Source organism: Chelonia mydas, chromosome 6 (genome assembly GCF_015237465.2).
Source record: "Chelonia mydas isolate rCheMyd1 chromosome 6, rCheMyd1.pri.v2, whole genome shotgun sequence".
In the NCBI taxonomy this organism is placed as follows: Eukaryota; Metazoa; Chordata; order Testudines; family Cheloniidae; genus Chelonia; species Chelonia mydas.
Window position 1 is genome coordinate 131210752 of NC_051246.2, and position 25575 is coordinate 131236326.

A 25575-nucleotide genomic window follows, 5' to 3' on the forward strand; every position below is an offset into this window, starting at 1 on the left:
AATGTGCAGATTTGATACTGAAATCATGGCGAGACACTGACATGGAGCCCAATGATGCTGTGTGTACCGTCATGTCTCAGACTAGAAACAGACTTTCAATTCATCGAGGGAAGTAGAGATCAGGTTATTGAAGATCACAGGAGATCAAGTCAGAGCCAAAGCCATTCCCCTCAGCAAGGGAACTCCTTTCCTGTGCTTTGCATAAATGCCACCTTAGTGCTTAATTTTTGCCAGAGAGCCCTGGCACCTCTCAGCTTGGCAGTTCATAGCTCCAGCACCTCTGGGCTTGCTGCATCAGGTTTGAATGTTGTCATAAATATAAAGGGAAGGGTAACCACCTTTCTGTATACAGTGCTATAAAATCCCTCCTGGCCAGAGGCAAAATCCTTTCACCTGTAAAGGGTTAAGAAGCTACGGTAACCCCGCTGACACCTGACCCAAAATGGCCAATAAGGGGACAAGTTTCTTTCAAATCTGGAGTCGGGGGGGGACAAAGGGTTCTGTCTTTCTGTGTGATACCTTTGCTGGGAACAGATCAAGGGTGCAAGCTTTCCAACTCTTGTAAAGTTAGTAAGTAATTTAGCTCGAAAATGCATTAGATTTTCTTTTGTTTAATGGCTTGTAAATTCGCTGTGCTGGAGGGAATGTGTATTCCTGTTTGTGTCTTTTTGTAACTTAAGGTTTTGCCTAGAGGGATTCTCTGTGTTTTGAATCTGATTACCCTGTAAAATATTTACCATCCTGATTTTACAGAGGTGATTCTTTTACATTTTCTTAAAATAAAATTCTTCTTTTAAGAACCTGATTGATTTTTCATTGTTCTTAAGATCCAAGGGTTTGGGTCTGTGTTCACCTGTACCAATTGGTGAGGATATTATTATCAAGCCTTCCCCAGGAAAGTGGGTGTAGGGCTTGGGGGGATCTTTTGGGGGAAGACGTCTCCAAGTGGTCTCTTTCCCTGATCTTTGTTTAAATCGCTTGGTGGTGGCAGCATAGGGTTCAAGGACAAGGCAAAGTTTGTACCTTGGGGAAGTTTTTAACCTAAGCTGGTAAGAATAAGCTTAGGGGGTCTTTCATGCAGGCCCCTGCATCTGTACCATAGAGTTCAGAGAGGGGAAGGAACCTTGACAAATGTAAAAAAATTACGAGAGCCCCAGCACCTAATTGCTTGAACCCCAGCACCTCTTTCATTACAAACATTGCACTGGGCCATCTGCGTTTTCACCTGGCCAGGAACTGAAGGTGGTGTAACTGAGTTCTCCCATTGCTTTGACTGCAACTAGTTTTTGGGGAGTAAAGAAGGTCTCCACTGCAGCATCTGACTACCTTGGAATGGGCACTGGGCTTGAGAGATGACATCACGTAATTTACTGTTCTGAGCGATGCACTTTGGTTGCTTTATTAACAGAGCGACTGCAAAGCAAGCCGTGATTCTAGGAAAGGACATTGAGGGTTGTCAGGGAAGGCATAGAATTTATATTGACTAATTTATTTACATAATTGAGTTTTCCCCCAGCCCTGTCATCTTTCATAATAAAGTTTATTAATAACATAGACATCTAGTGATTGGACTCTGGCCTCTCCTAGGAAGTAATTGGGAGCTTGTGTGTGGGTGGTGCGAAGCTGGGATTGCTGGTGAGCATCAGGTTATAGATTAATTTATCTCTTGCCCCTATTATGCCTACTGGGACCCTTGCAATTACATCTATTGCACTGTTTCCAGTGATCTCTTATTTATATGAATTATAATTTGATGAATTTATATATTACCTATTGAATGTAATGATGACAGTTGATTCCCACAATCATCACTTAGTAACTATACACTTACCTCCTTATCATGAAGATGCAGCTATGCCTCAGTTTACCTCTGACTGGTGGGGTAGCTTATTCTTTCAACTAGACCTCCTAGGGCAGTGACCATTCAAAAGTAAATAATGTTAATGATTTTCCCAGCATCACACAGGGGTCCGTTGAAGAAATAGGAATGGAACCCCTGTCTCCAGAGCCCCATTGCATTGCCGGGACAACCATTCTGCTGAACTTTGTTGCAAGCTAGTTACAGTTAGACAAGGGTTAAAGACTTACTACAGTCAACACCCTACCCAATATGTTTAAATATTGCTTTCAGACGCTTCTACGCCAAATCCCTAACAGTTAATGTGCTGGGAAACTCAGCTACTTTCCCACTGCTAGGCAGTTACTGACCATTCACTATCATCCCAACCAAATTCCACTGCAATCTCATTTGTAATAACCAAATGCGGCAGGAAAAACAAAACCTGTCATCGCGTTGGTGGCATTTGAGAGTAATGTGCCTTTTCTCATCTTACTTAATTTAATGTGTGGTTCAGATGTTCCTGTCTCCAGTGTGATAGATCTTGCCTTGTAGTGCAAAAGCTCTCTATAATCTGCCTTGTTCAGAAAGTAGATTGTAGCTATTCATGCCTTGAAATAAAATATGAGTATGCTAGAATTCTACCCCCTACATTCCACACAGCAGTTATTAGTGAAACCAACATATTTCTTGGTAGTCATTGTTATTACATTATGACTCCTTGGGTTTAACTAATAGCTTCCCCCCTCCTCAAAATTCTTCTGATGTTCTGAAGCTTCCAGAATACTTAATACAGTAGTTTGCTGTAATGAAACTGCCTCATTAGGTTGATGCATTTGAACATACATACTAATCAGGGCTGTCACAAGGAAAAAACACTTTATTTTGTTCTTTCCTGGAGTTGCCACTTGAAACAAGACCAATTATTAATAGTGAATGGTGCATTTCAGATGCAGGCCAAGGAAAAGATAAGAAAAAGGTACAGACAGTTTCACTGGGCTCTGGAGAAACTGCTTGTCTCTAAAAGCAGGAGCACTTTCTCTCTCACTTGTATACCTATCTAATTGTTTGTTCTGCATAAAACAATGAATTTTTCAGATAACACTTTTACATCCATAATTTACTCTAAGGCCATAATTTCCAAGTGTGGGCAGAGGAACAGTTGCTCAGTTCTGCAAGCACTCAAAATAGATCTGCAAAAAAAACCCAACCCCCATACTATCTCACCAGGTCTCTTACATTAAATGTTTAATTAACAAAATTGTTATGCATTACTTATGGCTGCTGCTTCAGTCTATTGCTGTGTTTCAAGAACTATATTATGAAGTCTGGACTTGTTTTGTCATTTTCCTGAAAAATAAACCCAAAATTGGGTTTGCTGTATAGCACAGACGTTGATTCTGTCTGTAATAGGCTTCGGAAATGTTTTTTCCCCTCTTTCGCATAAAAAGATTCTTCTGTTTCTTTTGAGGTTCTGATCACATAAAAATGAATGTGTTCATGCTGTCTCATTTCATCTTTAATATTCATCTCAACACATCACTATTAAAATAACCCACCTCTTTTATTTTGTTATGTCAAATTACATTTATTGTAATGAGGGGTAAACAAAAATAGCCCCTCACCACTAAACATAATTGATCCTCAAGCAATGTTTAGGGTATAAAAAAGTTAAGCTAAGTTCTCTCCCACCACATGATCCTCATGAGGCTTACTATCGTAGCTCCCGTTCACATTGGTATCCACAGAGGTGTGGCAATATCTGCCAGGCTTGCTGCTGCTTTTCACTCTTCTGTGTTCTGTTGCTTCCCCAAAGTGGATGCACCATGGACCTGCTCCAAAGCCCATTGAGGTCAATGAAAAGATTCCCATTGACTTGAGTGGGCTTTGGCTCGGAGCCTATTTTCTATGGATTCCCCCCACTTGAATATATGAGATATACCTTACGTTAAGCAGCCTTGATAGTGTTCAGCAGAGAATACCCAGAGGATGTTGTGAAGGCCAAGACTATAACAGAGTTCAAAAAAGAACTAGATAACTTCATGGAGGATAGGTCCATCAATGGCTATTAGCCAGGATGGATAGGGATGGTGTCCCTAGCCTCTGTTTGCCAGAAGCTGGGAATGGGAAACAGGGGATGGATTACCTGATGATTACCTGTTCTGTTCATTCCCTCTGGGGCACCTGGCATTGGCCACTGTCAGAAGACAGGATACTGGGGTAGGTGGACCTTTGGTCTAACCCAGTATGACCATTCTTATGTACCCAACCTGAGTTACTACTCTGGGTAGAAAATGACCCAAGATAAGAGGCACATGAAGGAGTTGGGGAATCACTACTTGGAGAGTGAGTGGTGACTTTGGGGTTAAGCAGAATGGGATGGGGGACAGAGGAAAGAGAAGGCTGTGATATGGTTATGTTTGGATAAACTATATAAACATATCTACATGTCAGTGAGCCTTTTGAGGTCTCCCTTTTTCTTCCCTTCCTCATTTTCCATCAAGATAGGAAGGATAGACTTGTTCCAAATTTATCTGGCACTATAAGAGACCCTTGTTTGTAGCTAAAAAAAAAGCCAATTTATTTGCTAATAATAAATTTGCCTCTTAAAGATGGCAGTTTAATTCTGAATGGTTTTGGCTATCTATAACTGGCCTTCTGGGGACACCAAATTACTTGTTAGCATGCTAACAAATGTCATTCATCTGAGTAGGTCAGCCAAGGTGGCCATCTGTCACACTGTCCTCTTTGGAGCTGTTCCTTTAGAAGGATTACTTTAATAATAAGGAAGAGTTTTAAAAAAACGTAGTGTGGAGGATACTGGATAGCTCAGGATCCTAGTAACGGGAGCTGGAGCTTTTCTGTTAGCTCATTGATCCAAGTCTGGTCTGGATTAGATGTGGTGGTCTTCATTCACTTCCTAATGGACAGGTTCTTCGATTCCAAAGCCAGAAGGGATCATTTTGTTCATCTAGCCTGACACAGGCCACAGAACTTCCCCAAAACAGAAGAAGATGCATTGACTGGTTGGTTGCTGCTGGCAGCTTCAGCTAAGAGGTTAAGACCTGAATTGGCGTGGCATGTGAACTCTCTTTTCATTGCTTGAGGTGGTCACCCCAAGTATAACTGCAGGAACATTTGTGGAAGCTTGCTTGGCCATTGGCCATGATGTATTTGCTCTGTAGCTTTTCTAGAGCTGTCAGACCAGCACTTCCCCCAGCACTCTCTACATATAAAGAGACAACTGTGTGCACAAGAAGGGTTGTGTTTGCTTTCTTTCAGTGGATTTTCAGTCCCGGAAATCCCTTTTCAGTTCAGCTAATTGATGAGAGGAGTATTTAAACTAGAGCCCACAGAGGTATATGCTGCTTTGTAAAAATATTCCCCAAACCACAGGAAACCCAAACACCTTTGCTCCTATTTTAATACTATTGACTTAAACTAGATGTATTTAGAATGACTTTGGTTTAATACAAATGTATATCTGTAGAACATTCGTGGTTTTACCCCCTCCCCCAATCTTATTAACCATGAATTTTTTATGCTATGAAGAATTTAACTAAATTGTGCTAAGCCAATGTGTAGAACTCAAATCAAGAACAGACTAAGCCTGGCCCTTGTCTAGAATTAGCTCCTTTATATCTGGTTTCAGAGTAACAGCCGTGTTAGTCTGTATTCATAAAAAGAAAAGGAGTACTTGTGGCACCTTAGAGACTAACCAGTTTATTTGAGCATGAGCTTTCGTGAGCTACAGCTCACTTCATCGGAGCTGTAGCTCATGAAAGCTCATGCTCAAATAAACTGGTTAGTCTCTAAGGTGCCACAAGTACTCCTTTTCTCCTTTATATCTGATGATCTTTTGATTAAGGTGCAAGGTTTTGCTGGTCAGAAGATCTGGATTCTCTTCTCACCTTTGCCACATGATTATGCCATGTATGACCTTGGGAAAGTGCTTTCTTGCTTATTCATTTATTGATTTATCTATTTGTCACACTCAGAGATGTGGTAGTCACTTCAGAGAAGATGTAGAAAAACATGACCACTGCCTCAAAGAGGTTATAAACTAAACTTAAGCATGGGGTGGAGGTGTGACATGTTCAGATAGATGGCGCAGGAATCACAGACTCATAGACTTTAAGGTCAGAAGGGACCTTATGATCATCTATTCCGACCTCCAGTACAACACAGGCCACAGAATCTCACCCACCCATTCCTGTAACAAACCCCTAACCTATGTCTGAACTATTGAAGTCCTCAAATCATGGTTTAAAGACTTCAAGGTGCAGAGAATCCTCCAGCAAGTGACCCATGCCCCACGCTGCAGAGGAAGGCGAAAAACATCCAGGGCCTCTGCCAATCTGCCCTGGAGGAAAATTCCTTCCCGACCCCAAATATGTTGATCAGCTGAACCCTGAGCATGTGACCAAGAATCACCAGCCAGACACCCAGGAAAGAATTCTCTGTAGTAACTCAGAGCTCAGGAAGAATCGGAAGATAATGGTCTGGTGTGGGGAACCAGGTGTTTGAAAGAGGGAAGTAGTTGCAAGCAAGCCAGAAGATAATTGGCTCCCAGATAAGACTTTTAGCTGGGAGGAGAGAGGGGAAAGTACAGATCTTTGAAGTTTTGTGAAGAGAAGGAACAGCATGATTTGGTCAGAGCCTGGATATGATGCTTAAAAGTAGGACAAGGTTGTACACTCCCCTAGAAATATTATGGGAGGCCGAGTTTACATCAAATCTTCCACTCAAGGGCAGGGCTGAGGCCCAATGAGAAGGTAGGGGAAGGAAACTCTTAGTCCCACAGGGTAATTTCCCTTTGCACGGCTGTTTTACCCTGCTTCCCTCAGGCCGTATGTTTCCTCTGGATCAGTGCTGCCATTGATAGAATACTCATGGCAGTTTAAGAGCACCCCTAGGAAGGCCAAGAGGAAGTTACTTGCTTTCTCTCCCCTCCCCCCACGGCATAAACTCTCCACTGGATTTCAGCTGCAAAGCAATGGGATCAGCACTGGATGATGCACATGGAGAGAAGCTGTCCCTCTCTCCTTCCTCTCTATCCTCCTGTGATGGGATCTCTGGAGTGCAACCTGGGACTATGGGACTGCTGTGCTCCCTTTATTCACTATTCTGGGCTGTCTCTCACAATGCCTTACTGGTGGCAAGCAGCAAACCCCTCCAGGTGCTGTTACCACTCAGTACAACCGCATGTGGAGCCCCTCACCCAGCTAGATCGCATGAATGGTCCTGGAGCCACTCATGAATCACACAGAGCAAGGCACGAGCCAACCCTTCCCCCTCATCTCCCAGCCTTATACCTCAGGAAAATGCTGTCTTGCTCTGCTCAAGATCCTTTCTTGACCAATGCAAGTGCATTAATTGGTTCACCACTTCATCAGTGGAGAGTGGACATACACCAACCTTTGGAACCTAAGCAGACTTACCAAGCACTTCAGGCAAACTCACTTGTAAGGATAAACATTAAAGTAAGTTTATTGATTACAAAAGATGGATTTTAAGTGATTATACATGATAGACAAAAAGTCAGAGTCATTACCAAAATAAAATAAAATATAAGCATGCAGTTAAAACTCTCAACCTATAGACTGGGCAACATCTAGATTAAGCAGTTTTTCTCACCCCACTGGATATTGCAGGTTGGTTACAGTCTTTCAAACTCCGGCTTTTCCTCTTAGCCTGGGGACCTGTCTCTTCAGCTCCAGCATTCTCCTTGCCTTCAGCATAGGTGGGAGAGAAGAGAAAGGACGAAGAATGGGGCCACTGTGTTCTGTTTTATATCCTTATTCCACGTCCACGAAGAACAAAAGTCCAGGCATGTCTGGTGGACATTGCTGAGTCACCAGGTAAGGTGGAGCAAATGTGTTGTGGCCTTGTGCAAATGAGTTGTTCAGTTGTAACTACCTTGCTGGACAATAGATGCTGATGGTTGTTCAACACCCGTCCGGGTGTTGGTTACCTCCCTTCCTGTCATCTCTGGGGAGCTAAAACCTGGGCGATTCCCCAACTCACAGCATGTTCTAGTGAGAACCATACACCACAATCTCGTAACTTCATCTGCACCAATGAGATACATATTTAGATAGAACAGTGACTTTCAGCAGATCAGAGCCTTCCCCATGGTACCTCACATGGCATGCTTTATAGGAAATATCACAATTATATATAAATGATGAGTGTGGAGGTTACAGGGCGCTCCCCCAAAGTATAGAGAGGGTCACACCTCCCCTAAAATCCTATGAGCACCAATCCTGTGAAAGCAGAAGGGCAATCAGGACTTTCATTTCAGTTTGGACCTCCATTTCCTCACCTGTAAAATGGGCTAACACCTCCGTGGGAGGGGTGATATACAAATGTTTGTAAAGTGGTTGGAGAACCTTGGATGGAAGGTCTTGTGTGAGCACAAAGTATTATTGTGATTTTCTATATCAAAGATAAGTAGCCCATATCAAAGGGCGATGCTCAGCGTTATTATTTATTTGTTGGTGCTACATTGAGCGATGGCTGCTGTGTACATATAGTACGAGATGACTGGCTCTTGGTCCAAAGATCTCGCAGTCTTATACTGGTTACATTTATCTCCTTGTCAAATTACTACTGCCTTTGAGTCACAAGTCTTCACCATAAGAGCTTTCGTAAACTGGTGAATTTTAACCTAGTATTAAACGGAGTATAAGAACGTAAGAACGGCCATACCGGGTCAGACCAAAGGTCCATCTAGCCCAGTATCCGGTTTTCAACAGTGACCAGTGCCAGGTGCCCCAGAGGGAATGAACAGAACAGATAATCATCAAGTGACATCCCCTGTCACCCAGGCCCAGCTTCTGGCAAACAGAGGCTAGGGACACTTCAGGGAATGGTTTTTGTACTAAAGCAACACTTATCTTTCAGAACATGGCTTTGGAAGTGACGGGAGAGCTGCACGGTCTGGCTGCTGAGCTTGTGTTAGAGCAGCGCCCGCGGCCTGTCCTGGTGGCGTTTCAGAGGGTGCAGCTACACGGGACTCCTCTATCGTAACTGTATAGAAATGCAGAACTCCCACACACATTTGTCATGTGCAAACTATCAGCAGCATCGGTGGTGACAAATCAGCCTTATCCTGCCCCAAGGCAAAGTGCTTATGTCCTTCCATGTCTTTTGGACCAATGTGTGCGCTCTCTCTCTCTCTCTGGTTTATCTTGCCTCCCCTTTATAGCATCGACACATGAGGTGAGACTATATTGTGACTAACAGAGAGAGAAAAAGTTAACAGTAGCACAGATGGCTCCAGAGTGACTAATGATTTGGGATAATGAAGCAAGAGCCTGAAAGAAAGAAAGAAATCTCTTTGATTAGGCAACAAATGAAAGCAGAGGCTGTAATTAAGGAACTAGGAAGAAATACAGAACACCTGTCTAGAAGCAGAGATGGAAGAGCAGAGAACAGGCTGCGTGGAGAGTCTGTGGTGACAGTTGGCATGGCTGATTTCCATTTGTTTGTCTCTCTTTGTGTGTTCAGACTGTCACATTAAAATAAACATGAATCTTAAAGCCAAGTCGTGAATTGGGTTTTGTATAAAATTCAGTCTTTCGTACTGTTTAAGCAGAATTGTTATATTGTCCTGAGCATAAATAAAGCTGCATCAGATGGATTGAAAACTACAGCATAGATTAGAGTCTCGGTGAGTTTTTGAACACTATTGTGGATATGACAAGAATCCTCTAGAGTAGCAGAGTTAAGAGCTTTGCACATTAATTTCAGTTCAGCATTCAGAATCTGTCTGATAAACTATGACCCAGTTTCAGCCATCCAGTATTCATTTGGTGGGCCCGAGAACAAGTCATCTCAAGCTTTGTAATGCAGTTTTCTCTTGAAGTCATGGTTAAAAAGCCTTATGTATCCTGTAGCTGTAATACAAAAGATTGCAGCTAAACTTCTTATTGTATTGCCCTATCTAATCACCGCTGGTTTGTTGCACAGTCCTGTGATAGTGGGTGACTGGTGCTGTACGTAGTGATGGCTTCTCAGCTGTGCGCGGTCTTAGTAGATAGGTCTGTTTGTTAGCCTGGGATCCAATTTTGGGTTTGACTTTTTGATACTCTGATATTAAAATGTGTAAACAAGGGACAAGGACACTGTGATGTTGCTTCTGCCTTGTCAGCTGGATTTGTTAGTACAATGGGAACAGATAAGAGCAGTTAAAGTGTTACTCAGAGCACACTTGAAGATTGCTTCAGCCCCTATCTGAAGGCAAAGTCAAGCAACCAGTCGGGAGGGGAAAAGGGATTTAGGGGGGAAGGTATAAAACACTAAAAGACCAAAGAAATGCCCATCCCTGACTGGAGCGCAACCTCATTCCTTACCCCTCCCATGCGTACAAAAGGGGTGGGATGAAGACCCCCGACCCAAAATGGAACATGAACGTAAGTTGTAAGGAGTGGGACTGTGGGCCTGCATTGCAGGTGTATTTGGACCTGCTAAGAAGGAGGTGTGAATAGGAAAAATTGTAAATGGGGAATAGGAAATGGGAAATGAGGAATAGGCAACAGGGACACAGGCAAGGCTCTGTGGCATCAGAGCTGGGAAGGCGGACATGGGGTAAATGCTCTGCGGTGTCAGAGCTGGGAACAGAACACTGGGAAACAGACTCTGCTGGTGTGTAGAGCTGTGGATATACTTGCTTGGAACTAACCCCAATAAATATCACATTGCCTGCACTTTGGACTTCTGGTCTTCTGCTTTCTGTCTGCATGACAAGAACCAGAGGAGAAGGTGAAGGGAAAGCCTCTAACACATGGCAGATGGGATTTTTCAGAAGCATCCATCATTGGCCTAGCTCTGTTGTCATGTAAATCAGTGGTAAATCTCCCATTGGCTTCAGTGGGAGCAGAGTTAGGCAGATTCTGAGGCTTTTGAAAATCCCACCCAAAATAGTTGAGGGAGAACAAACATGGTTCTTCTCTGACGTCTGTGTGTGTGGGCTGCATACCCTTGGCTGTGGGCAGCTTCGTCTAAATAACTCTCCTTTAACTTTGCTGTTTACATTCAGACTCCTTTCTCACTAGCCTCTTTTTTCTGTAGATATCACAGCTGATATTTTTTCCAGTATATTTCTGTGCATTTTAACTACTCCTGATCAGATTTCCTACTATCTAGTACGTAGGAGAATGACAGTGTTCAGTTGTCATTACATTTATTTCTTTATTCATCCATTTATAATGTGCAGTCTGGATGGTATCTGTCATGCTGTCTGGAGTGGTTAATCACCTCAGGGCAGCCTGACAAAAAGCAGGGCAGAGACCCCAAATGGTGGAATGTTCTGTAATTAAATTTCACCAACCCAGTAACACGTGTGAACTCCTGAAGCCCTATACCAGTCTTACCATGGAGTCACAGACTGTCCCCTTGGGCTCTCCAGTCTGTCTTGCCACCCAGGCAAGCTGGACTTCATGATAAACGGTCACTTACATTAAAAGTCACAAAAGATTCAAGCTGCCTCCAGTCCCAAGAGACCAGTCACTTTCCCCAGGTCACTTTGTACCTTAGCTCAACACCAAAGACAATGCTGGTAGCCAATCCTATAGTAACCTAACTCAGGGTTTATTAACTAAGAAAAGAAATGGGAGTTGTTTACAGGTTAAAGCAGCAACATATATGCACAAATGAGTTACAGCCTGTGGTTCCAGAAGGTGACAGTTCTCATAATCTGTTTCCTGAATGTCTTATAGGGCTAACAGGGGTTGACCCTGGGGATCCCTGCTTTTATTTCTTAGCTCCAACCCTTGTGAGAGTCCAGGCAGCAAAAGAGAGAACTATTTCTTCTTGTGAGTGTCTATATGTCCTTCTCCCAGAGTTCGAACCAGTGGGACGAGCGCTCCTGCATGTAACTTCTCCAGGGGTGCATGGGGCAATCGACAATGTTTTTGTCCTACAATGGCTCATGAAATATTGATAGTCCTTCCTGAGGGGTGGGGGAATCACTCTTCCTGCCTAGTTTCACAAGTTCAGAGCAAGCACTTTTAGAGTTATAAAGCAAACGTATACTTTACATTAGCGGGGGATACAGACATTACAAGTAAGGTTAACACATGCAGCAAGTTACAAGCATTTTATTGAGTCTAAACACTAGACACATTCTTGCAAGTCTAACACCGACCTTGAACAATGCTAGCAGCTAGGTGAGCTGATCTGGTTCCCAGCTGCGAATCTGTCAGTGCTCAGCTGGTGCCTATAGCCTTGGCCAGAGCTGGCACCTGCTCTGCCAGTGTCACAGGATCTATTCTCCCTGAGGTAAGCCAAAAACATTCGTGGAGTGTCTAAGTTAGCATCTAAGGCCGGGGTGGGCAAACTTTTTGGCCCGAGGGCCACATTGCAGTTGCAAAACTATGTGAGGGCCGGGTAGGGAAGGCTGTGCCTCCCCAGAGAGCCTGGTCCCCACCCCCTATCCACCCTCTCCCACTTCCTGCCCCCGACTGCCCCCCTCAGAACTCTCGACCCACCTGCTCCTTGTCGCCTGACTGCCCCCTCCCAACACCCCCACCCCTAACTGCCCCCGGGACCCTACCCCCTACCCAACTACCCCTTCTCCCTGTCCCCTGACTTCCCCGCCCCCTATCCACACCCCCGCCCCCTAACAGACCCCCCGGGACTCCCACGCCTATCCAGCCCCCCCTGTTCCCCATTCCCTGACTGCCCCCCCGAACCTCTGCCCCATCCAACCGCCCCCTGCTCCCTGTCCCCTGACTGCCCCCTGGAACCCCCTGCTCCCTGCCCCCTTACCATGCTGGAGCCAGCCATGCCGCCATGCTGCCCTGCAGGAGTGGTGGGCCAGAGTGCTGGCGGTGTGGCAAGCTGAGGCTGTGGGGGATGGGGGACAGCGGGGGAGGGACCGGGGGCTAGCCTCTCCTGCTGGGAGCTCAGGGGCCAGGCAGGATGGTCCCACAGGCCAGATGTGGCCTGTGGGCCATAGTTTGCCCACCTGTGATCTAAGGCGTTACTTTAGTTAAGTTTTTTAGTTGACAATCAGTTAACTTGAGTTGAAATAGGACTAAAAATCTACTGTTGATGTACCCTAAATGACTAGATACGGTCTCATTACAGTCTCCTAGCAGTTATGCGTCTATGTTACTGTATTGACTTCAGTGGATTTACTCCTGATATAAAATGGTGCAAATGAGATGAGAATTAGGTCACTGGTCTGTGCTTATTTTGTCAAAGAAATTATTTCTAGTGGCAGAGAAAATTGATGCTTGCTGCCCAAAAAAGCTTTTGCCAAATGAAAGTGTTTTTTGTTGAAATGTGCTTCTGTTTTTTCTGTAATTCAGAATAAAAAACGGATTTTCTTTTATAAAAGACTTTTAGAATATCGACTGAGGACAATAAACTCTCTGAATCAATTAAACTACAGATTCCGATGCATGCTTAAGAATGCCTTGCTAATGGAAGGAAAGACTAAATTGCCTAATATGGATACTATATATGACTTTTACTTACACACATACACACACAAACTATATGAAAAGAACATTATTAAGGTTGCAAAGTCAAGCGCTCAAAAATTAGGGAATGCCAGAATCAACCTTTTCAACCTGAATTTAGCCCCCAAGGATATGAATTATTTAATTACATGATCACATACTGTTCGTTCCACATGCTCAGTCACTCTGTGGGGATGGCACACGTGTAGTCCTGTCACACATAGGAAAGCTGAAGGTGTGGAGCGTACATAACTGCTGTGTGGGGATGGACCATGCCCAGTCCCACCACACATGGGAGCTGTGAGGGATGGACCATGCCCAGTTGCTCTGGGGGGATAGTGAACACTCAGCCCAGCCACATGTGAGGGCTGAGAGAGGCTGGAGCATACTCAGTGAGGATGGAATGTGCATCCTCACATTCCATCCATTCCACCTTTGATTTTAGCAGGTTTAGGCTGCTAAAATCAAAGAAGTCTCCACTGAGCAATTTTTTAAAGGCTTATAAGTTGGCCAAGTTTGGGCAATTTTCATGAGGATGGCAAAAGGCATGTCCCTGACACAAAGGCTGTCCTCCTACCAAATTTCATATCATTGCTCCCAGAGCATGGGGGAGGGACAGCTGTTCAAAGAAAGGATTGCCAGACATTTTTAACATGGATGAAACAACATATTTTCCCTGAGGTCTTATAACGGGCAACCTGAATATAGGCTGCACTACCAGTCCCATCGATAATAATAAATATATTTGATATATTGGGTGGTTTAAGTGCTGTAGGACAATATTTGGACAATCCTTGCCTTGATACTGTATATCCTTCCAGTTGCAAATCACTGGAGACTGATGAGGCTAACCCAGTTCTGGATCAACAAGCATCCTGAAGATATGTTACCTACCTACCAATAATCAAACCACGTTTCCATTTCTTTATTGAAATACCAACTGTTAAAGATGATGTTTCTAAGAACCATGTCACAGGTTCTAGCTGCATAGTCTGATGCTCAATTGTTATCTCTGGCATCACTGGGATGACAAGTATATCCAAGACAGTGACACGTAGCAGTTTGCAGATCAAACACAGCATCTGGTTTAGCAATGGGTTTTCAAACGGCATTAAGTTTAAAGGAGTCCAGATTGTGCTGATTGCTTTGGTCCATCGTGACTTGTTCCACCTCATTAAGTGTCAGTGGTGGAGCAAAATCTGAAGCAGTATGATATACAGAGTATCTGGAGGAAATATCATCGGCCCAACTGGCGATGTTATTTCCTGTTCTTCAGCAGGCAGCGATGTAGTTAAAAGCCAGTGTAGAGAGCGTGTTCTGTGGTAGTAAGAAAATGCAGCCAGGTTGTGAAATGCTGTATTGACGGGTAATCTTGGTACTCGTTTAAATTTCAGCCCTGTTATAATTAAGCAATAAAAATGATAATACTTTCCATCTTCAGAGTGCTTTACAAACTGAACAAACTGCATCTCCTGACACCCCGGTGAGAAAGAAAGTAATTTTATTCTTCATATTTCACAGTTGGGGATGCTGAAGCGGAGATGTTTAAGTGTCTTGCCCAATACCATAGAAGTCAATCGGAATTAAAAGTTTGCAGAGATGGCTCTGAACCAAAGGTCTCGGTCTAGCTTCTCTGAACGTTTGGGGTATTCAGATCAGGAATTAAATGCAAACTTTCTGCCTGGGGCAATCTTTAGAACTCAGGAGATCCTGGCAAACAGTCCTGTGCTCAGATCATTAAACCGTGCCTGCTCCTGGGCCTGATCCAAAGCCCCCTGAGACTAACAGGAGTCTTTCTATGGGCTGCAGTGGACTTTGGATCAAGGCCTAAATAAGCAAGGACTTGCTTTGTGGGGTAATAATTTACGCTAGATAGAGTATGTGTTTAACAAGTGCAGGGTCCGTTCATCCCCTTGACTCTTAGCAATGTGGATTCAGAAAAATAGCATCCTTAGCTATCATCTGCTCAGTGGCAGTAACTCTCTGCACAGGGCAGCGACCATCCGAGGTGCTCAAGCTGCCAGCACTGGCTGTAAGTGAGAGAGGACTGACAGACACAGCATTCTAGGAGTGGGGTACTTGCTGCTGACATTTGGTGACCTTCAGAATGTGTTACAAGACCCACTTATTCTCCTGAGATTTCCCTGGGGCTTGGCAAAACTGAGTGGGGAGCTGACAGAGTTGAGAGGTTGGGTTGGGAAGATATATATATATATTTAGGACCATCCAGGGGTATAAGCCTGGTTGTGTGCCCTGTGTCAATATTTAATTTATGTTGTTGTAGGTAAATGCTGTACCACTTTGAGATCCTGGGCTAGGTGCAGTGAACACGTTTTTATGAATAAATGAACTGCAATGTCTGGGTGAGGCCTCTGAGAGCAAGAGAAACAATCAAACACCTGAGATAAGGTTAATCTGTCTTTGGGCATGACAACAGTCAGCTTCTGAGTCCCAGCTGAGAGATTAACTTAGGTCACTTCGCTCAGCTGTAACTTAACTGAAACTAGCAGGCTAGTAAGTGCCTGGCTACTATCTGTTGGGCCCTGATCCTGCCAGTGCTCGTGCCTGTGCTTCACTTTAGTCTCCTACCTCGAGTTTGACAAGTGCCTGTGTGTTTGCAGGATCTGTGCCTAGAGGCTCGAATAGCAGATTTCAGGCCGAATCTCTCTGAAGGCTGCTGATTAAGCAAACATGGACGTAGGACTTTAACTTTAGGTAGCTGGTTTCAATGGGACTTAGGCATGTACTTAAAGCTAAGGGTGTGCTTTAGTGCTTTGCTGAACAGGGACCATATGAAGAGGTTTCAGCTGAAATGTATGTCTGGGTGGATGCAGAACAGTACCAGGCGTTAGATGAACACTAAATCTTCTCTGCTTGAGTGTAGGCTAGATTTGGTCATGGAGGATGACTTTCACCCCGAGCAGAGGGCCAGTACAAGACCTTTGCACCATGTAACTCCCACTTTAACTGTCAAAAAAGATTCCATGCTGAGGGCTCTGTAGGATTTACATGATGCATAGGACTTCTGTGGCTCTCTGCCAAGCAGAGAATTTTACACAGTAGAATTACAAGCCTTGAGAATACTCCATATACAACCTCTGTATTGGACTCGCATCTCTCCTTGCCTGAGGAGGTTGTGAAGGCTAGGACTATAACAGGGTTTAAAAGAGAACTGGATAAATTCATGGAGTTTAAGTCCATTCATGGCTATTAGCCAGGATGGGTAAGGAACGGTGTCCCTAGCCTCTGTTTGTCCAAGGATGGAGATGGATGGCAGGAGAGAGATCACTTGATCATTACCTGTTAGGTTCACTCCCCCTGGGGCACCTGGCATTGGCCACTGTTGGTAGACAGGATACTGGACTGGATGGACATTTGGTCTGACCGAGTATGGCCATTCTTATGTTCTTATGACAAGCTGGATCCCTTGTTGGTAGAGAGCATCAACATCTGCCTGAGGGAGGAAGGGCTGCTGTCTTCTTCAAGTGGTTGCATGGCCGTCATTTCAGAAAGCATCATTTGACACGGACAGTCTAGCCTATGTAATCTTCCATCATTAGCTAAGACCGCTGAGAAAGCGGTGGTGAGGGAACTGAGTATCTGGCTGGTGGCCTCTTGTCTCCATGACGGTCAGCAGCTTTTATCATTTATTTTGGAGGTCAATTGAAATTACTAAACAAAAAGAGTAAGTATTCAGCAATGCATTATATCTTAACGAATGTTTATTCTTTTAGGCCCGCGCCCTTTCTCCAGCACACAGCTCAAGAGGTCCAGGGGTTATGGAAGCCTTCCTGTTATTCCTTGGAGTGCTAGTGGAACCCCTCTCTGGCTACAGTTGCAGGTTCAGGACCAGAGTAACCCCTGCTTCTGTTACAGCCCCCATTGTGTGTGTGAGTGTGGGGGGGATTGGCTTGTGTATCTACCTAGTCACGGACCTCCTGGGGCTTCCACAACAGTGTGTGGGAAGCCCTTACACAGCATAGCTGTTCAGCATGCGTAAGCTATACACCTCTGTCATAAATATAAAGGGAAGGGTAAACCCCTTTAAAATCCCTCCTGGCCAGAGGAAAAATCCTCTCACCTGTAAAGGGTTAAGAAGTTAGGATACCCTCGCTGGCACCTGACCAAAATGACCAATGAGGAGACAAGATACTTTCAAAAGCTGGGGGGAGGGAAAAACAAAGAGTCTGTCTGTGTGATGCTTTTGCCGGGGACAGAACAGGAATGGAGTCTTAGAATTTAGTAAGTAATCTAGCTAGATATGCGTTAGATTATGATTTCTTTAAATGGCTGAGAAATTAAGCTGTGCTGAATAGAATGGATATTCGTGTCTGTGTGTCTTTTTTGTAACTTAAGGTTTTGCCTAGAGGGATTCTCTATGTATTGAATCTAATTACCCTGTAAGGCATGTACCATCCTGATTTTACAGAGGTGATTCTTTTTTACTTTTTACTTCTATTAAAATCCTTCTTTTCAGAAACTGAATGCTTTTTTCATTGTTCTTAAGATCCAAAGGTTTGGGTCTGGGGTCACCTATGCAAATTGGTGAGGATTTTTACCAAACTTTCCCCAGGAAGTGGGGTGCAAGGGTTGGGAGGCTTCTGGGGGGAAAGACATTTCCAAACCATGCTTTCCTAATAAATAAACCCAGATAAACTTTTGGTGGTGGCAGTGGAAGTCCAAGGACAAAGGGTAAAATAGTTTTTACCTTGGGGAAGTTTTAACCTAAGCTGGTAAAAGTAAGCTTAGGAGGTTTTCATGCAGGTCCCCACATCTGTACCCTCGAGTTCAGAGTGGGGCAGGAACCTTGACAGCCTCCTTCTCAGGCGCCCTGCTTTGTTTTTCTTCTTCCGGTTTTGTGGCATTCAGGATGGGTGTGTGAAAGGTGGAGATTTCCCCTTTGTGCCTTATTGCTTCCTGTTAAGCTGTATCATTGCCTTAACTGTGTGTGGTCTACTGTAATGCAGGATGTGTGAAACATGCATGTTGTGATAGGATTGATTCCTATGAAAAAACAGAACCAGTAATCCGTCACTGAGTTTGGGAGATGCCCTGGAGACTCTGTATACAGTGTGGGGCCCTGCTCTGGCTGCTACGAGCTGCCCTGGCAGCGCAAGCCACCTGTAAGGTTCCTGTACTACTCTTCTTCCAGCCCGTCAGGAGGGGTGTGCGGTAGGACGGGACATAGCCAGGACATCGTTTGGTGCTCCGTGACTGCCAGAATAGTTCCTTGTGCCTGGGCAGTCTTCTTGAATGGTTCACTGTCCTTTGGATCAGAACACGAGAGAGGTGGGTTGAGACCAGTGTTGGGCTTAGCCCAGCTCCTCTGGATCATGCGCAGCATGTGTATCTGAGGTGCACTATATCCCTAAAACAGTGTATCTGTTTGGATTTTAGTTCTATTTGTTTTACTGAAATCACTGACTAGTCTGAGAGCAATAGAGTCCAGTGGCTAGAGAAGGGAACTACCAGCCAGGTCTCCAGTGTCTATTTCTGGGTCTCCCATGTGACCTTCTGTATGACCTTGGGCAAGCCACAAAGCTTTTCAGTTTCTGCACCAGCCATACGCATCCATCTCACTGGGGCCCATGACGTTTACTTTATTAACATCTGTAAATTGGTTTGAGATCCTGCTGTAGAAGCAGGAAGTGTTATTATTACTTGGTAAACTTTTGTATCACTTGAACATATGCTGAAAGCAGGTATTAATTTTCTTGTGGGAAAAAGAACACAGGTTTAGAGGAGTACATCTAGTGTAGCTGTCCTGAGAGATATACCCATGGATCTCCACTGTACATCCTTATAGCCCTATACACCTGCACTTCTGGAGGGGTATGCAACTCCTGCTGACTTCAGTACAAGCCCTTCATGAGGCAGGAATTGAGCCCTTTGTAGTTGTGTGTAAATGCCAAGAACACATATCAAACTATCCAGGTGCTGGTTAATAATGCAGGAGAAATAAATTGGTGCAGATGAGAGACAGAAATGAATTGCACGGAGCCTTTGCAGCATAGGAACAAACTTGAAATTCAAACTTGAAGTGATTTTTCTATTCTGCACTGTTTTGATAAAGGTGACAAGTGAAACAATGTTTCTAGCGCTGAAAGCTTCCACGTCTGACTCCTGCAAGTGCGTGGTAGCATTCAGTATGATGACTATCTGTTCAGGTTGGCAGGGAGTGCTGATAAGGGTTTGTCAGCTCCAAAAGTTTGTTTTCCATGATAACATTTTGCTGTAAGACACTATGGGTTTTATTCATGAACTTGCTTCAGTAAAATGCCTACAGATTACTATTTTAAACATCCCCAGCCTGGCTTCTCAGGCTTATTGTGTTTTATATGGGCACACATTTGCAGATAACACACAGGAATTCAACCCTTTTCACTCGAAGAGAGAGGAAGGCATCTCACAGAGGTATTATCGGCATTGAAAGCAATGAATACTGGTGCTGTGAAAAGTGAGTATGTCATGTTCTCTGCATTTTTTTTATTTTGCATTTGGCAGATAGGATGCTGGTGTTTCCTAGATTTGGAGGAAATCCTAGAACCAAGGCACTGAAGGGTCTGATGTTCTGCAGGTTTACACCATCTGTAGTCACTTACACTAGTGCAAAGTGGGTGTAAAAGGTTATTGAATCAGAATGGCAGTCTTTTGCACTTGTATTATACAGGTGACGTGCAAGGCCATGGAAAAAGAGGCCCTGAGTTTGATAGCACTGTGCTCGACTGTGGGTCAAATTGTTCACCATGCAGGAAAGGAACACTGAAAGGGAGAAGAAATTCTGTGAGGATTTGAGCCTCTGAGGAAGTACTTGGTGGTTCTGTCCTCAAACCCAAGGGATCCCTCAGACTGGGGCCTTCCATGTGGAGAACCCCCGTCGTCTTTTGGTTTCCTTGCAGTGCATCTCCAATGGATTCCTGAGCTGTTGTGGCCCCTGGAATCCTTGACATCTGGTCTCCACACCTAGAGGGAGAAGCAGAAAGCTAATACTGACTCAGTCAATATCAACTCTGGTGCAGATTTCCCCCTAGGGTTTTGGGGACCCAGCCCTTGTGTCTCTGGCTTGCCAGCCTCTGGTCCCCCGCCCCAGTGATGCCTAGCACTCACCCCCTTCTGTGCCCTACAGGTGAGGACCTGCAGGGTTTTGTCCCCTCTGGCTGTGCAGAATTGGATTGTTTGGCTCCATAAGCTTGATGAATCATGTCTGTACTGCATGAGAATTCACTGCACTAAACTAAACTCTGGAAGTGCTCTCCCACCATGCACTATGCCCAGTTTTAAAACTGGGGCAGATGGTTCGGAGACCATCTCTTATTGTTCTCCCAAACTTCTGGGCAGGAACCTGGGTGGGATTGCCCTAGGATATTACAGGTGCAAAACATGAGTTGGAACAGTTTTAGAAATGGGCTCCCCAAAGTTATACCTAAAATAATACTAACCACTTGCCTACTGCTTTTCTCCTGCAACTTGGAAATGGAAGTGTCAGCGAGTAAAATCTGAAAATTATTCAAGTGACTTAGCCTCCTAAGCCCCATAAATTTTTGAATTAGATATAGTCTCCAGAGTGCCTAAGTTACTTTTAAAAATAGGGCTTAAGAGCCTAAATCCCTTCGCCATTTTGACCATTTTACCCATTATCTCTATTTTACAGATGGGGAAACTGAGGCATAAAGGCTAAGTAACTTGCCCATGATTGGTATCTAGCCCCCCCGTCTTGTGCACTGTCTGCTGGACCATGCTATGTTTCTATATGGAAATGCTGTGTAAATGAATGAAGTATTCTTAAATCCACCTTGGCCCTGTTCACTGCTGAACGGTGCCTCTCCCTGCATCTAAAGGACTAACTGAATTACCAGGGGATGCTGGGACTTCTTTTGATTCCCCTTTCAGGACAGCAGTGATAAGAAATACAAAATCTGCTTATGAAGGTGCCCTGACATTGTCTCTTTAAAGGGTGATTTTCATTAACACACGGGAGAGTTGAGCTGGCTGCCTCCCATCAATGTCACTGGTGTTAAGTTGCTAAATTCCAGGTCATCGCATTGACATTATACTCCAGGTTTGCCCAGAGAAATGATGTAATTAATAAAGGATTTGGAAAAGTGGTTTATAATTAAGTCTCTGTGTTTGTCACAGAGGTCACGGAAGTCACGGATTCCCTGAGCACCCGCGGCACCCCTCTCCCCTGGACTGCCCCCCCGAGCACCCGCAGCGCCCCCTGGGCCGTCCCCCTGACCTGCCCCCACCACAAGATTTAGTCAGGGGTGTATAGTACATGGACAGGTCATGGACTGTGAATTTTTGTTTACTGCCCGTGACCTGTCTGTGACTTTTACTAAAAATACCCGTGACTAAAACACTGTGGGGTGGGGGGCTTGGCTTGTGTATCAGCATATTAAGGAGTATTACACTTCTCTCTCTGTTTCCTTCACTTTCTTTTTCACACATTTACACTTTTTCTTTCTCATGCAATAAATATAGTCTCCTATACATACATACTCAGTTAATCTGGAATTCATGTTCCTTATGGTAATCAAAATCCCTTGAGCCAATATTTTTGAAAGAATGTATTGGTTTTGTCAATAAAACAAAAAAGAACAAGATAAGTTCATGGAGGATAGGTCCATCAATGGTTATTAGCCAGGATGGGCAGGGATGGTGTCCCTACCCTCTGTTTGCCAGAAGCTGGGAATGGGAGACAAGATGAATCACTTGACGATTACCTGTTCTGTTCATTCCCTCTGGGGCACCTGGCACTGGCCACTGTCGGAAGGCAGGATACTGGCCTAGATGGACCTTTGGTCTGACCCAATATGGCCGCTCTTACGTTCTTATGTAATAAGTGCCACTTTCTGTTGTGTTGGAAAATGTCAGTAACGAAAGCAAAAAGAAAAGGAGTACTTGTGGCACCTTAGAGACTAACCAATTACCATTAACTAAAGCACAGCTGTTTGACATTAAATCACCATTTTCAGTGACAAGATGGCATAATAACACAGGGGTGATGGAGATTATCTGGCATCCTGAATATGGTGTTATTTCATAGTGTTTTATTCTTCTTCACTGTGCAGGCATCTCTCACCTGGTCACTAAACAGCCCTTGATATTGCAATGAGCTTTTTTCATATAATCCTGCAGGTTATTTACTTTGAATAAGAAAACAATGATTTTTAATAAGATGTGACTGGGAAAAAAAGTATGCCACTCTCACTCATTCATTTTTATGCAATTATAGGAATCAGAAATAACCTGTTCCAGATAAGACAAAAGCGAATTCTAGCTATGAAGCAAACAAGAATAGATCTTTCAGATTCATTCAGTGTAACAGCAGTTGTGAGCAAATGGAACATTTGGGCCTCTGAAATTACACCAGTACTGCACTGCTATCCCGCTTGCAGTTTTCTAATGATAAAACATTTGCGGTCCTCTTTCCCACTGAAAGGAAACGGACAGCGACAACACTAAACTTAACAGCAAGAGTTAAATAGAAACCCCTTTTCTAAATCAAAGCCAAATTTTAAAATACTACAACAGTGTAGTAAGCAGTGGTGGATTGACTTTTCTGACTTGCTGCTCACCAATTCCTTTTATCTTCTCAGGCTCAAGTGTCCTGGATCAAGGAGGCGATTTCCTTTACAGCAGCCCAAGATGTACAACCTCAGTAAGCCACCAGTCATCTCAGTTTTATGGGATCAGTGGACTACAGAGAGAAAAAAAATATCAACTTAATAATGGTTCTTTTCTATGGATGACCCAACCTTTCCATGCAAATTCTTCTTTCTCACTTTCAGTTCCCTATCATACTGGATTGTAGCTAAAAAGCGGATCCAGGTGTGAAAGTGGAACAGAAAAAACATTTAAACAAAGTTTAACGACAGAAATGTTCCCCCTTTCCTTCCGCTCCAAAACTCATTTGAAACAGATTGAAATCGGTTTTTACCTTCAGCAAAGTTGCTATGTTCAGCATAAATTTCCTTCTTAGTTCCAGTCTGTATGCTGAATAACGACTAAAAGTTCCCAGGACACAATCACGGAGTGTGAGTAAAGATCTCTTTCAGGCTTAAACACACATTTTACATTCAGGATGTTAGAGCACTGGGCACTTTTTATTCCCTGTTGCAAAAAATACACACGCAGAATGTAACAGAGCGGCTGGCCCCTTGAAACGAAGCAGGCCCAGCTCCCTGTGCTAGAACAGGCTCCCAGCTTGGCTAATTAAGAGGGGAGAGCAGTAAAGAGCTAGACTGTCAGTCAGGAAGGGGGAACGGGCAGCTGGAAGTTGTGGGAGATGCTGCCAGAGTCCCCTGGGAGGAGAGGCAGTGGGAACCTGCTGGCGGAAAAGGGCCTTGAGGTTGAAAGCCAGGGGAGTCAGGGCACAGAAATGTCCTGCACTAGGCTCTGAAGCAAGAGAGACTGAGGGATTCAAATAGGCAAATCCCCTGGGAGCTGTAGCCCAGGAAGCTAAGGAACTGCTTTTGTTGTTTGTCTATGGAAAGAGAGTCTGGCTGTGGCAGTGGGTCCTTCAGGGGCTGGAGAGAAGCCAGCCCCTTACTGAAAACTTTTGTTTCCCTAAGTTAATAATCTAGTTTCTGTCATGGAGTTGCGCTGAGGCAAACTGTCAAGATCCTCTTCCACATTCTTCTTAACATCCGTCAGTAAAATAAATGTTAAAAGGAAGATTGTGAATTACGTGCAAGGGTTGTCCTCTCTCTCCAAACCAGACGTTAAGAATCCTTCCCCATGTTTCTCATTTTTGGCCCTCCTGGGGGAGCGCCTGGCAGATACGTACACAGGCGTGCGCATCGTGCATCCTTGTGGATGCACATCATGATCTGGAACTTTGATCATCCCTAAAGGTTGGAGTTTGACAGCTGCCAACCATGAAATATTTGGGCGGTGTTGTCGACAGTGCTAGAAAAATGTGGACGCTTATATAGCAGCAGCCGTTGTCATGTAGCAGGCCTTTCTGCATCCTCGGTGGAGATGTTGTGACATCAAGACGGCTCTGGCTGTGTATCTAGGGAAGCCCAGTTATGCCAATTCTGTTGTATGGCAGTGAAATGTGGGCACTCAGGAAGGCTGAAGGGTGGTGGATTGACAGGCATGATTCTCGCCATCTTCATCAGCGGCTCCATGTTCAGTGGCAGGACAAGATCAGAAATGAGGATACTCATTGCCAAACTCAGCAGCCATGTCTCTCAGACCTGGTTCGGATTTTGGCAGCTTTCTTGGTACAGATATATTAGGATAGAAAACCATTGAACTGTGAAGTGTCTTTACCAAGGAATGGTTGACAATCTGGTTGACAATCGTGTGGTTCCCAAAGGTTTCAGTGTTGAGATAAGGTCACCAGTGACAGACAGACAACTGAAGATCCAGCTAGACCTTGATAAGGACCAAGCTAGAGATCAGTCTGGGTTGCACTGGATTGGCAAGGAGGCTGTGTCCTATAGTACTGTTATCTGAGCTTCGGAGATCTCTTCTTCCAAACTGTCCCCCTCCTCCCAGAGCTGAGTTTTGGGATACTCCAGTGTCCTGGCCACACAGTACTTCCAAGTCTTCTGGGCTGGATGCGACAGCTGCAGTGGGACCCAGTGGACCCTTTCTACATCTTTCTGCTCCAGAATAGTGACAGACAGCTCATCCTTTGAGGACAGGTGGCAGAGACTGAGTCTACTGGCCATACGCCCTCCTGCTGAGTGGAGTTATTTCGCCACCCGACCTCCCCAAAGAGTGCCAGGCTGCAAGGTCTCCCTTCTCACACAAGAAGACCTGCACAGAGCACATAAGAGTGCATGGTGGATGGGGGTGGGGAAGTGTTGGTATTTCCCCATATCCGTCTGGGAGGGACAGAAACATGAGGCCCTTGTCCAAACTAGGGATGGATGATTTGACTGGCATTTGAGATCAGATGCTACCTGTTACCTGCCAGTCAGTTTACAATGATCTGTTAATGCGTTAACTCTCCTGGAGTTCCTGTAGGGGGTTTTACATAGATAAGGCTATAATGTTTGTCAGGGAATATCCTAACCTTGCTCCCAGTGAAGTCAATGACACAACCCCTATTGACTTCAGTGGAACTAAAGTAGAACCTTGTTTCCTCTGCTTTAAACTTACTTTGACCTCGGTTAGAGCTGGCAAACTGACATACAACACACAGTGAACCTGGGGAACTCTTTGCCAGAGGATGTTGTGAAGGCCAAGACTATAACAGGGTTCAAAAAAGAACTAGATAAATTCATGGAGGTCCACCAATGGCTGTTAGCC

At 44.4% G+C, this 25575-nt stretch overlaps 1 long non-coding RNA gene across 1 annotated transcript; it reads left to right on the forward strand.

Moving 5' to 3' along the window:
• Positions 1–495: 495 nt before the first annotated feature.
• LOC122466372 lies at positions 496–23992 on the forward strand. The gene is made up of 5 exons (XR_006291806.1): positions 496–570; positions 18461–18597; positions 19665–19765; positions 20960–21341; positions 22908–23992. It is a non-coding gene; the product is annotated as an uncharacterized LOC122466372 (long non-coding RNA).
• Positions 23993–25575: the final 1583 nt, after the last annotated feature.